The following is an 11,379-nucleotide window of genomic DNA, read 5'->3' as shown; positions in this document are numbered from 1 at the left end:
TCCATTGTCCTACTGTTCTTACAGTTAGGAAGTTTTTCTAGAGATTTTAATCCAAATCTGCTATGACATAGTTTGAACCCATTGGCTCTTGTCTTTCCCTCTGTGGCAAAAGAGAACAACTTTTCTTCATCTTTCTTATGATAGCCTCTCATGCATTTGAAGACCCCTGCCATGTCCCCCCATAATCTTCTCTTTTCCAAACTAAACATACCCAATTCCTTCAGCCTTTGCTTATATGGTTTGCATTCCATCAATACGTATTTTAATATGGCTAAATGTAAAAGAATGCTGGTTATATTTACAGAATTGGGGACTGTATCCTGGGAAGCAGTGACTCTGAAAAACGCCTGGGGGATTGTGATGGGCAGTCAGCTGAACACGAGCACCCAGTATGATGCTGTGGTCAAAAGAGATAATGGGATCCTGGGATGCATAAACAGGGGCACCTCGAGTAGGAGCAGAGAGGTTATTTTACCCCTGTATCTGGCATGCATGTGACCAGTGCTGGAATATTGTGTCCAGTTCTGGTGCCCACAATTCAAGGAGGATGTTGATAAATTGGATCTGGCTCAAAGAGGAGCCTCCCAGAATGATGAAAGGATTAGAAAACAGGCCCTCTAGTGATAGACTCAAAGAGTTCACTCTATTTGGTTAACAAAGACAAGGTTAAGGGTTGACTTGACTCCTTTCTAAAAGTCCCTGCATGGACAATGAATATTTAATAATGGGCTCTTCAATCTAGCGGAGAAAGGGATAAGACGATCCAATGATTGGAAGTTGAAGTTAGACAAATTGAGACTGGAAATAAGGTGTACATTTTTAGTGGAGAAAGTAATTAACTATTAGAATAATTTACCCTGGGTCATAGTGGATTCTCCAGAACTGACCATTTTTAAATCGCAATTGGATGTTTATTCGAAAGCTCTGCTCTAGGAATTATTTGAGGGGAGCTCTCTGGCCTGTGTTTTATGGGAGGTCAGACTAGATGTCCCTTGTGGCCTTAAAATCTATTGAATCTCTTAATCTATGAACAAACCCTTTACCAGGTATCAGGTGCCTGAGCTGTTTCTTGCAAGAAAAGGGGTGGCACAAAGGAGCCAGAGGGGAAAGGAAGAGGAGGCTGACTTCCTCAAAACCTTTACCCCAGTGGTTAGGGTACTTGCTTGGGAGATAGGAGGCTCTGGTTCAATTCCCCTCCTTTGCTTGGTGGGGAGAAGGGATTTGAAAATGGTTTCCACGTATCAGATATGTGCCCTAGTTACTGAACTACAGAATCACTCTCATTCTGTTTGTGCCAGTGAATATTTAATTAGTTACGCAGTGAAACAACTTCAGTGGGAGAAACACCCACATCCCCACCAAAGTCACAAGAAAAAAATCATCTGAATGGACAACCCACAGCAGAGAAAACTACACAATGGATCGTTGCATCGATTGCTTCAGGGAAAAAAATCAAATGTGATATTCTCAGATATCCATTACATTCAGCGCAGTCTCCGTACCACCCATGGGACAGACTCTGAAATCCAATCACCAGAGAGTGATCAAACCAGTAGACAAGGGGCGGTACTATTGCAGTCCCTAACTGTGGTAACTGTGTCAAAAAGACCAACAGACGAGTCTCTGACACCACCTGCTATACAGAACTATAAAACAACCTCACACCATAATTCACACAGGATTTTAAAGACATTATCAAATCTTTCCCCAAACAATTCCAAGAAAAGCTCTATAATCTCCTCCTACCTCAACCCTGTTGCCATTGCTAGGGGAGGCACTGCAGTGTTAGGGTCCCAGGCTCAGATCCTCAAAGGTATTTAGGAAGCCAGTGGGAGTTAGGAGCATGGATACCTTTGAGGATCTGGGCACTAGACACAGACTTAGTTGGATGGTTAGATAATGTGGTCCACTCTTGACTCATTCCCTTGAACAGCACTGGTCTTAAACCGGTCTCAGAATTGCAGGATGGGGAAGAAATGAACCCTTGCTGGCAAAGAGAAGCATGGTTCAGTGAGCAGCTGCCCCAGCTATAACCAAAAAGGCCAACATGGAGCAGGCCAGGTCACAGTCACTCCCACCCTCAATTTCTATCCCAGAAGAGCAGGTTGAGGATTGTTCCTGCTGTCTGGAATGCATATATAACTCAGGTGCGAGTCCACAGGTTGTGCACACAGGGTTTCTGCTAAAAGTCTGCATCACTGAAAAGCAGCATGTCACCTGCTTGCATTCTCTCCTAGGACACCCCCGAACCCCAACACCTGAACTGCACTGCCGACATTTTCATCTTCACAGTCGATGTCCATCTCCACTTCATCATCATCCACCATCACCCTGCAAGCTTCCTTCAACTATCTCATATAGATCAGTATCCCGCCCCATGCCCTTCCAATGACTGGTAACAACAATCACCAGCATAGCATTCCACTGACAGTCTCCCTCCCCCAGCACCATCTATGCCTGTCCCTCCCCACTCCACAGCTGGACCCAGAATGCCAAGGGTTCCCGCCTCAGGCCCAGTTCTGCTGACCACATGGCTCTCGGCCAGAATCTCAAACTGGTTTTGCACTCCTTGTCAATAAGAACAAGGCCATGCGGTGGGAAAGATTGGGCTTGAAATGAGAGCTGGAGCACGTAGACCTAGTGGTCAGCAAGGCCCACCTGACCAATTACATTCAAAGTAGGGTGGACCAGACCATCTCAGCCTTGGCTGTAAGGTTGGAATGGAAAGCAGATGCAGGACCTCCTCAGGATCTGATAATACCTTCATGGACTGTTCTAGAAAGTGGAGTTTGAGCTTTGCAACTTGTGATTTACTCTGTTTGCCTGTCACTTTTGCTATGTAGCACATCCGCTAGGTGTGTGTGCCTCTGCCCACCCAATGGTCCAAGTAAGGGATCTTTGCTGCACCAGCCTATACTTTGACACCTGGAATGTGAGGCCTGCCTCCCTGAGGCTTCTCAATACCTTCCCCACCTGTGCTTTGTGCTCCTCCCTGGTGTCGCTAAATAAAGTGATGTCATCTACGTAGCTGATAGCAAAGTCCTGGAACCCATGTAACACCTGATTAACCAGCCTCTGGAATATGGCTCTTGCATTAATTAGAAGGATAGCACCTTAAGTTCAAAACATACAAAATCAGTAATGGAGGCAGGCTTCTCCTATGGCTTGGTATCCAAGGATGTTTACCACCATCCCTTAGCTAAATCCATAGTAGCTGATTGTCACACCGTATTTCATATATTATTTTTATAGTAATATTTCTTGACATCAACATCCCAATTTTTACAAAGCATTGCATGTGCAAGGGCAGGTAAGGAGTATGCTACTTTGTAGAACATTGTCCTGGAATCATTTCTTTCTCTTCATCTAGAGTATTGTGAATTCCCCATAAATCTTTTGACACAGATATTAATCAGTTTTATCTGAGAGTACCTGGGGAGTATTTCCCAGAATAGAGGAGTCCTGAGGAAGTCACAGTGAGTATGTCTCAAGATACCTTTTGTGTCACAATTCCGCCGAGTTCATTTGAGTCTTAGTTACTTATTTTCCATAATCTTGATATGAGACAGGAAACAGCTTTTGCAGGAGCTGATATTAACTAACATGGTGGTTGGTACATATGGATATCGGCATATGTTGCTTTTTATGTCTGTTTCCAGAATTTCTCTGATTCATTTCAGAGTAGCAGCCGTGTTAGTCTGTATCCGCAAAAAGAACAGGAGTACTTGTGGCACCTTAGAGACTGAGGTGCCACACGAAAGCTTATGCTCAAAGAAATTTGTTAGTCTCTAAGGTGTCACAAGTACTCCTGTTCTTTTTTCTGATTCATTTATATGTCATATTGTCTATATTACATCAGCACAAGGGGGCGCTTTAATACCAACTTTTCAATACATATTAACCTAACTTACAACAGAGATCAAGATAAGTCTACAGAAAAAGAAATAAGATGAACCACTCAAAGAACAGCTAAACAGACACCACATGCCAAATAATCTCTTCTTCCTGAATGGCTCAGCAGTGATAATTTTTTCCGCTCTCAGCTGCAACCAGAGTGCTGGCATTTACATGTGAGATATGATTAGTGAGCATTACTCACCAATTTCAAACATTAGTTGAAAACAATAATGTGATAAGTGGGCCAGTCATGTACTAAAATTTGTCTTGTGTATGTAACAATATTTCCTTACCATTGAATACTATGTTTTATCATGCATGATCATATGAACATCATTTCCCCACTTTAGGAATATAGACAGTACATAGTATAACACACACAGACACATGGCCTGCATTCTTTTACTATTTTCTGAGAAAGGTCTGCATAACAGGTGACCCAGCTTCCTTGGGTTCCTCTTAGAATACAGAACATTCTTGACTTCAGAATTTGAGCCACAAATTAGTTCCACCTTATTCTGAAATCTCATTACACCAGCAAACGAAGAAGGTTGCTTCTTTCTCTTCCTTCTGTTAATCCCATCAAATGGGGTCCACTCTACAAGTCCTCTCCCTCCAAAGTGCCATCTCCTCTCTCACACTATATGCTAACATGCCTTCCTTTACGATGACATCTCACCACTTCTTGTTGAGTCAGTCGCTGTCTTCTCCCCCATCAATCTTGATCTGTTGGACTGGTTTACCCATATAGTTGTCATGACTGGGCTGTACATGAGCAAACCATCTGAGCCTCCATTCCCTCATTTTTTTTTGTTTATGGGTGTTACTTTGAGCATGTCTGTAGCACACACATTCTCCATGTAGTCTTTCTTGCTTATGCCACTTGTCCATCTCAGCATTTGAATTTCTGTGGATCATTTGCTCGTTGTTGCCCAACTCTAAGTGCCATACATTAAAACGGGAAGGACCACAGTTGTGTAGATTTTCCGTACTAATCTTATTGGGTTTTTTCTGTCACATTCTGCACCGCTTATCTCTTTACATTAGAGCCAGGCATTTATTATCCTAGCTCTACTATTCTCCTTTACTTCCCCAGATTCTGGAACCCAGATATTTGAAACTTTGCATTTTCAGTCCTGTCTGCCAATCTAGTTTCAAGGAGAATTCTTCAGTGTTCACATTACTAAAATTACACACCCTATGCTGTGTTTCCTCTGCTTATTTTGAGCTCATGTCTCTCCAACACATCTCTCCATTTATCAAGCTCTCTCCTCACTGCATAGAGTTTCATTTTCAAACAATATGCACCAAGGTGCCTCCTTCTGTATGTTTCTTGTGAGGGTATCTAGGACCAGGATAAACAAGGGCTCTATGCTGATGCCTTATGCACTCCAACCTTTAATGATAGTTCATGGGGCTCAGCACCAGAAGTTCTGATGTTGATGTTGCACCTACATATATAGCTTCAATAAGCTGCACAAAGTCTGCACAATCTTCCTCCTCTTGCACCACTAGATGACTTCCCCTGGAACTCAGTCAGAGGCTTTTTCCAGATCCATGAACACTATGAGTCCTGAAATGAATCAAGAAAATGAGGGGTATTCTAGAAACGATGCACAGTGCCCCTGCCCGAGTGTTGTGAAAAGTTGGCCAGGGCAATGGTTTAGCTTTGGACATGTGCAATTAAAGAAGCTGCCCCGAAAACTAAGATCAGACTGGCAAGTTGGAACGTCTGCACACTAACTGGCTGTAGCTTGGACCCAGCGGAGACACTGAAGAGAAGGAAGGTACAGATAGCACACATCCAGGAAACAAAATAGAAAGGGGAAAAGGCCAAAGAAATTGGCGAAGAATACAAAATACTGTGGGGGCTCCAACTCAAGACATGGAGTAGGCATAACCCTTGAGAGTAAAATAAAGGAAAGAGAGGCTGACGCTAAATAGAATCAGGTTAGGGATGGTCAAGCTGGCTTTTGAATATGGCTTGCCAAACAAAGTGCATATGCATCCCAATCTGGCTGTGGGGAAGATGAAAAGACAGGTTTCTTGGAAATGTTAGACACTGCTCTTCAGCAAATTCCAGGAAATACTTATCAGCACCCACTTAAATGGATGTGTTGGAAGAGACAGGCATGGAAATGAAGTGCTATTAATACAAATCTCAGGAATTTCTGAATCCTCCTTTGTAATCAGGGTTAAAAAATGTCCTCTCAGTGAGTAAGTTCCTTCTCCTCACCCCAATATGCTCCAGATCTTGGCAGCACCATTTCTGCTGGATGGATACTGAAATGAAGTTTGTTTTCCAACAATGCTCTGTACCCTATATATCCCAGGATTTTCTAGCCCATTAAATCCACAATATTAAACCTCAACCTTTCCCTGCTCCTGATGAGAGCTTCATAAAGCCTCCTGCTTTCTCTCATAGCCAGTTGCATTTTCTGACTCTCCAGATATTTCACAACACATTTCACTCCATTTCCATTGAATCCATTTCACTCTGTGCCACATCAACTCATAGCAGGGAGATTGCCCTTGCTTGAGGCTGTGAGGAAGATGGCCCTTATAAAGAAAACAATTCAAATCAACACATACATCTTCAACAACAGCTAAGAGAACAGAGCGAAACTCCTGCTAAATACACCCTGTACCTTCTGTAGAAATATTATCTATTTAGAAGTGGCTATGTGGTTTTAATGCCTTACAAGGACTTTCGGTTAAGATCTGGTGAAGAAGTGCGGTCATATCTGACATGTCCTCTATTGGGAACTATATCATATCCTTGCGGGGGGATGGATTTGATTGCCTAGGAAATGCTTCTATTTCAAATGACTATAATCCTATTTCTTTTCACTTTTTCAAGTTTGCTACAGTGTTGTAAACCTCCATCTTTAGTTCCCTAACAATTACATGTGTTTGTTCTTTAGACAAAATTCTAATCCTTATACTGCTCTATGTCACAGTTGTACTGGTTACACTCCCTTTTCTCTTCAGCTCACAACAGATTCTATGGGCATGAGTCTCTAGTCACTGACATGGAATTTACACCGGTGTAAATCCACTGATTTCAAAGGAACTTCGCCTGTTTTACTCTAGTGTAAGTGAGAGGAGAACTAGATCACTTCTTTGGGATCCTGAGGAGGGAGGGAACTCTAGAAAAGGAATTGATATTTCAGACAGGATTTTGAAATGCACTTTCATTCTATTCATGGTTTGAGAAACATCACTTTGTAGCCTATAAAAAAAATTGAGAGAGGCTCTTCCGAAGAGCTGCTAAAAGTAAGTCAGCTCATCATGCTTAATCTTGCTGCTCTGGTAACTGGAGAGGCTCAGAGGTTTGTTCTCATGAGAAAGGCTTTTGAACACCCGCAAGTGCAAGAACTCCTCATTGCCAACATGGACCTGAAAGGTACGAAGAAAGTGACAGTAAGTTCCATGCAATAAAAGCCTTCCAGGGACAGGACATTTTAGCGTGTGTGTTTTGGGTTGGGGGAAGGGAAGAGGGGGCCGAGGAGGGGTTGTCTTCTTGTTGGGGCACAGATTAGGAGTCATGAGCTCACTCCCTGGCTCTTTCACACATTCATCGTGTGGCCTTGGGGCAAGTCACTCAGGCACACTCAGTTTCCCATCTGTAAAACAAGGATAATCAGACTTGTTTACCTGGCAGGGGGGTGTTGATTTATTAATGCAGTGAGAAGCTCTAATCTAATCTGGGACCACAAACACTAAAACGCCTTTATCACCATAACATGGTTGTTGCATGGTGTCACTACAGGGAAGAGTGGCTCGTTTGGGTCCACAATAAATAAACATACAGTGGGTTTTTCCATCTCCTTCTCCAGGGACACGACCAGCAAGTCACCACCTGGGAACACTTTGTTCCCAGTTCCTTTTGCCCCAATCCCAGGTCCCTCGGTCCAGGCCCCTCTGCCTGAGAGTGACCAGTTCTCCCACAGCCTTTCATTCAGGTCTTCACCAGAGGGCTTCCCCTCTTCCAGCATTCCACTCCTCCAGGCCAACCTGCCTGTCAGACCTACCCCTCTCCTACCCCTTTTGGGCTCAACTTCCCCTGACTTGACCAGTTCTTCCCCTTTTCCTAGGGGACACTGCCCGAGGCTTTTGCTTGTCAGGGGTCCCCAGCTTTGGTCCCCTCTCACCAACAGCCTTCCTCCAACTTCCTCACCAGCAGCTCATGGTTACTGCTCTTTTTCGAAACTCAGCTCTCTGCCAAGCAACTCCTGCCAGCTCTTCCTTGCTGCTTCCTGTTTCTCTGTGTGTGTGTGTCTGTCTCTCTCTCCCTGCCCTGGTCTCAAACAGTTCTCACCTGCCAGTCTTGAACACACACACACACACACCAGGTGATTGCAGTATGTGTAGACAGACCTCAGCTCACTTTGAGCTAGCTAGATCAAAGCCAGCACAAGTGACAACAGCAGTGAGGTCTCAGCAGGACAGGCTAGTTCTGCCCACGCAGGCTGGTCCCATCTGGCCTTAAAAGTCTCTGAGTTGGGCTGGATAGAGACTGGTGACCTGTATGTGAAAACCCTGGTTCAAGAGACTGGCAAACAAAGAACTGAAAATGATCTATTGACCCACTGACTGAGGAGGAGGGAGGGGTTGCTCTGAGCTGATCCAAAAACTGACATGAGATTGTGACCCAAACAGAGCCAGGTCCTGAGAGAGAGCCTGAATTACTTTGAAGCCTAGCAGGGTCCTATGTGGGAAACAGGTATTGCGTGGTAAGCATGTGTGTGAACTTTTGATTGTTTTATGATACATTATCTCTGTAATGGTTTTGTTCTGAATAAATAATACGCTGCTATATGAAGGCTGGATAGTCACTGACTAACTCTGTCACTGCTTTGAAGAGATCAGGATGACAGGTGCTGACCTGAACTCAGACTAGATCTACACTTAAAATGTAGGTCAATCTACTCAGGATGGTGAAAAATTTTGTGCCCTGTGCAATGTAGTTAGGCTGACCTGACCCTCAGTGTAGATGCAGCCAGGAAGGATTCTTCCATCCACCCAGCTACCACCTCTCGGAAAGGTGGATTGTCTACATAGACAGAAAACCCCTTCCATCTGTGTAGGACATGTTTATAAGTCAGTGCTACAGTAGTGTAGCTGCAGCACCACAATTCTGTAATTGTCATGCTGTAGTGTAAACATGCCCTCAGATGTGCTCAGGTGATCCCAGTAGAGGGCAGGAGGAGCTGCCTGAATCCCTGATCTGCATGGAGAGGAATGTGGGTTCCACCATCACAAAGGTGACAGCTAGAGCCTGAGACCCAAGTGGGATGCCCTCAAGCCAGCCATGAATGGGTCACAGTTGTAGTTACCTCAGGAACTGTGACCTGGTGGCCATGTGTGTGGGATTTGTATCAGTGAAGAGCAATTGACAATATATGCCAACGGCAGTAAAAAAAAAAAGTGTTGTAGAAGGAAAAAAGCACAAAGAAAAAGTGTCTCCCAGCCTGTTTAGGAAAGGAAACAGGAAGTAAACAGAAGAGATGAATATGAAGCAGCTGAAGAAAACTCAGCTGGCTGAGATACACCTAGAGAGAAAAGTAAGCTGTCAAGGGGTGAAAAAGGCCCAGCTACCTGAACTGCTGTAATCTCAGGACCAGAAAAGAAACGATGGTCCACAATAAGAAGGGACACCCAGATCCTAAATTCTCTCCAATCTGCACAGTCCCACAGCAGGTTATCAAGGGCTGCGCAGGCGGGGAGAGGTGCCCCTCCTCCAGCCTGGCCCAGCCCAGCCCAGCCCAGTCAGAGCTGCCATGACTGGGGAGAGGAGGCCTCTCGCCAGACACTTGAGCTAGTGTGGCAAGAGAGGAGTCCTCTCTCCTCTCCCCACTGAATCCCCAGGGCAGCCTGCACCCCCTGATCCCCAGCCCTACCCCAAAGCCCGAACCGCTAGCCAGAGCCTTCACTCCCATGGCCCCAACCCTGAGCCCCTTCCCGCACCCTGAACCCCTCATCCCAGCCCCCACCCCAGAGCCCGTACCCCTAGCCAAACTCTCATTCCCCCCATTCCCAACCCTTGGTTCTAGCCCTGAGCACCCTCCCACACACCAATCCCCTCATCCCCAGACCCATCTCATAGCCCATGCCCCCAGCCAGAGCTCTCATTCCCCGCACCCCAACCCTCTGCCACAGCCCTGAGCCCCCTCCCACATTCTGAACCCCTTGGCCCATCCCCGCCACACATCACCTTCATATTGGTGCCCACAACAAAATTCATTCTGCATATGGATGTAAAAAATTAGGGGGGACACTGTTCAGATCCCTGGCAGAGATTCCAGCAGTGAGGGGAAATTGTGGAGATGGCCCCCTAAAGGGAAGCAGGGTAAAGACAACAGAGGTAACAATTATGCTCCAGCAAGACTGTGTCAGAGACTGGGGCTTGGGCCACCAGGGCCGGCGCTACCATTTAGGCAGCCTAGGCAATCGCCTACGGCGCCAGAATAAATGGTGGGCGCCGTTTGCCGGAGGGGGCAGCAGTCGGCTCCGGTGGAGCTGCTGCAGTGGTGCCTGCGGAAGGTCCGGTGCTCCGCGGCTCCGGTGGAGCTGCCACAGTGGTGTCTGCGGACGGTCGGCTGTTCGCGCGGCTCCGGTGGACCACAGGCATGACTGCGGCAGCTTCACCGGAGCCGTAGAGCATGGGACCCTCCCCAGGCACCACAGCAGCAGCTCCAGCGGAGCCGCGGGATCAGCGCGCAGGGCGGCGAAATTACCGTCCGCCTAGAGCGCTCAAACCCCTAGCGCCGGTCCTGTGGGCCGCTGTTCCTAGTAGATAGAACAGGGATTGTGCCTAGTGGTTAGAGCATCGTGTTGCGCTGTCTGGCAGTCCTTTGTGTGCCTACCTCAGGGCAGCCTATCAAAAACAGAGCAGACACCCACACTAAGCCAGTAAGAAATGTGAACCCCTGGCTCACTGAAGCAGTCTCACCTGGAGTCACAGACAATCCCCTAAGACTCACCAGTCTATCTTGTGGTCCAGGCAATCTCAACTTAGTGATGAATGATCACGTAGAACAAAAAATCACAAGATACGCAGGTTGGTTCCTGTCCGAAGAGAGGAGTCACTGGTCCCAGATCAATTCGTATCTTAGATCTCACACCAAACACAATGCCTGTAGACAATCCTGTAATAAATTAATTGATTTAGGTTGGACATCAGGAAAAAGTTCCTAACTGTCAGGGTAGTTAAACACTGGAATAGATTGCCTAGGGAAGTTGTGGAATCTCCATCTCTGGAGATATTTAAGAGTAGGTTAGATAAATGTCTATTAGGGATGCTCTAGACAGTATTTGGTCCTGCCATGAGGGCAGGGGACTGGACTCGATGACCTCTCGAGGTCCCTTCCAGTCCTTGAGTCTATGAGTCTATGAGTCTATTAACTTAAAGAATTATTAATAGGAAAAAGAAAGGAGAGTTATAAACCAGTAAGCAAACAAACATATATACAGATGAGT

Source organism: Gopherus evgoodei, chromosome 1, assembly GCF_007399415.2.
Source record: "Gopherus evgoodei ecotype Sinaloan lineage chromosome 1, rGopEvg1_v1.p, whole genome shotgun sequence".
Taxonomy (NCBI): domain Eukaryota; kingdom Metazoa; phylum Chordata; order Testudines; family Testudinidae; genus Gopherus; species Gopherus evgoodei.
The sequence above is the reverse complement of the archived record's forward strand: the minus strand, read 5'-3'. Positions refer to the sequence as shown.